This window comes from Aplidium turbinatum, chromosome 1 (assembly GCF_918807975.1).
Source record: "Aplidium turbinatum chromosome 1, kaAplTurb1.1, whole genome shotgun sequence".
In the NCBI taxonomy this organism is placed as follows: Eukaryota; Metazoa; Chordata; class Ascidiacea; order Aplousobranchia; family Polyclinidae; genus Aplidium; species Aplidium turbinatum.
The window spans coordinates 11442236-11445062 of record NC_137472.1 but is presented as its reverse complement, the minus strand read 5'-3'; the positions used below and the strand labels follow the sequence as shown (position 1 = coordinate 11445062).

Here is a 2827-nt window from a genome sequence, read left to right as displayed (position 1 = left end):
CACATCGCAATACAGGCAACAATAGTGACCTACAAACATATCAGCAAAAAATAGGCTCCAATAACAGGGAAAAAGAAACCAGGCACCATGAAACAAATGCTTGTAGAAATCACCCAAAAGTCGTAATTCTATCGTAATTCATAAACAGTCTTCCCTTTAAAAAAGCAATGAGTTGGTTTTTCATCCTTTTTGTGAGAGTCTATAAAACTGTCTTTCTTTTGTTATAGACAACTGTCACTTGCGATGCTTATCAGCTTGGCAAGAATTTGTTGATTAACAACATTTTGCAGAACTTGCTTCGGCAGTAGATATACTAAAATTGGAACGATACAGAGAAGATTAGCATAGCCCCTGCGAAAGGATGACACGCGAAATCGTGAAGCGTTCCATATTTCTTTAAAAAAAGAAGAAAAAAAAATATTTTGCAGTACTAAGCTAAATATTTTCATAATAGCCTACAATCAGAAAATATCTTTAAATTTATATATAATGTTTTGACAATTTATTAAATTGAGTTGGCACACCGACCTATTTTGCCAACAAAAACTTGCATAAAGGGAACACTGGTCGTTTGTTTGTCGTATCCAGGCTTACGCCCGGTGGTTGAAGATTTAGATTAAGTAGATGAGAAGGTAAGGAAGCCAATCTTTGTGGACACCTTCAGGCATGCTTTTAAGTGTCCTGCCACAGACAGAGCCGCATGCTCTTGAGCGGTGTCGAACCCGCGCCCTTTCGATTGCTCGGTCGGTGGATTGGTCGGTCGGTGGAATCGTATACAAAGCGAAAATATGCTTCCCGGAAAGTATTTTTTGCCTTGGTGCTCTTTAACTCCTCAAGAAAAGTATTTTTGATTACACTTGTACGCTGATACCTTTCGCGGGCTGCAGCGATACAGCGTGGCAGGCCGCATGCTGCCGCGGGCCGCCCTTTGGTGACCCCTGGTTTAGGCTATTAAAATGGAGCAAGATATCTTTCCCCGATTTATTGCCACTCATTTAGACAAAAATAACTGGAGCATTTTTAAGCATCATTTAAGACAAAAGCTGTACAACATTGGTGATCTGCGTTTTATCAAAGGGGTAAGTTTAGCAACAGCAAAATTCAAACAATGGTCGTAAGATAATTGCCGAACACCTGTTGAAAACTTCTGGCTTTGCATAGGTATGTATTGTAGTTAAATTAGGTTTTATTGTACTTTTGCTCCCTGACTTGCATACATTTAGCGGCAGCAAACACTCCCAAACCAATACCCAAATGGCAATGTACACAAACACAACTGTGACAACTTGTAAATCAAACTGCATATGACCCAACAAATCAAACGCAGTGTTCTGTATCGTTGGCATAGAGTGAATTGGTACATTTTGACTCAGGCCAAGGGCAATTTTAGACACCCCGAAACATTTCAAAGGCTTTGGGAGCTTGAATAAAACACCGTGTGTTCTTTAGCATTGGAGCCTACATTTACACCCGTTTGCTATGTTTTGAAGACCACTCTGGGTGACCAAGACAAATAAACTGCCGAATTTTTCGATAATTGTTTGTCAGATTTCTTCTATGGTTGTCTTGTTTTTAGTGGAGTCGTGCTTTGGAGACCGGGGAATTTTATGGATATCAGGTCCAAGTTATCAACAGTACTGTCTATGGTTAACCCAGTTCGTGTACCCTAGCTCAAAACTCTAGCAAAATGCAATCCAGTCACTTCACAAAATGTAGGAATAGTAAGTTTTAATCAACATTGTCAGCATAACAAATAAGCCGACTTTGTGCCACTGTGGTAAAGTTTAAGCCACACACGCAGGCTACATTCGGGGTCAGATTAAGATTGCAGGAATGCAGGAGTTCAAAAACTTGCAAAGCATAATGCATTGTTCTTTAATCGTTTCAATGTTTGTGCGTCATGTATAATTCAAACCAAGGCTTACTGTTGATAAAAAAAACAAAGCAAAAATTTACTTTATCCACAAAATAAACAAAATTGTTCAATGTACTTCATTTAGGTAAAATTCTAGATGGAAGTAAAATGAAGAAAAAATTAATTCCTAAAAAAAGTTAAAGAAACATCAGCAAGCATGAAAGTAACACAATTGGGAAGCGCTGGTTGTAGTTTATTTATAAGAGCAGTTTTATTGCGTGAGTAGACACGTAGCGTTTTTACTTGAGCAATAAATGGAACATTCAAGTTCAAAAAGTTCAAAAATTTTATCATATTTGCTTCACATATTTTCAGATTCTTGATGAGAGGGAAATTAGCTGAAAACGTTCGACTGTCTAAATTACTTCTAATTTTTACATGTAATACATTATTTTAATGTGCAATCCTTTTAGTTTCTTGTGCCCTGCATTGATACAAGTCTCTCCCACTCCGAAAATTATAATGCAAAGACAACAAAGAATACATTGTCCAGAGTGTACTACGTAATTGGGTTTCTTGGAACTGTGTTTTGTTCTCCTTTTACAGTTCTCTGTTTGACGATGACAGGTTTCTATTTACATTGTTGACGTAAGCCTACAGTGCGTTTCATGGTCAGAACTTATTAAACCTTTGTCCCAGCTCCAATACGCAAATAAGGAACAACAACACTAAAAATAACGTGGAAGCTACATTGAGTTGTAACTTGTAGTGAACTTTTCGCAAAGTGGTTGCTACAAGTGTAGTGATTGCACCAAACGTGAAAAACTTTTGCTTTTTACGTTGATTCATCTTCTACAGACGTTGAACCAATGCCAAAAATATGAGTTTTGCTAGCTGGGCAATGCTTTTTGTTGTGATTTGCATTTTATTACTTGGTTATGACCATTTTCTATGCTAATGTGATTTCCTACC

At 37.6% G+C, this 2827-nt stretch overlaps 1 non-coding gene across 1 annotated transcript; it reads left to right on the top strand.

Moving 5' to 3' along the window:
- Window positions 1–293: 293 nt before the first annotated feature.
- Window positions 294–396, top strand: LOC145785095 (U6 spliceosomal RNA). Its single transcript, XR_014291122.1, has one exon. It is a non-coding gene; the product is annotated as a U6 spliceosomal RNA (small nuclear RNA).
- The last annotated feature ends 2431 nt before the right edge of the window (window positions 397–2827 follow it).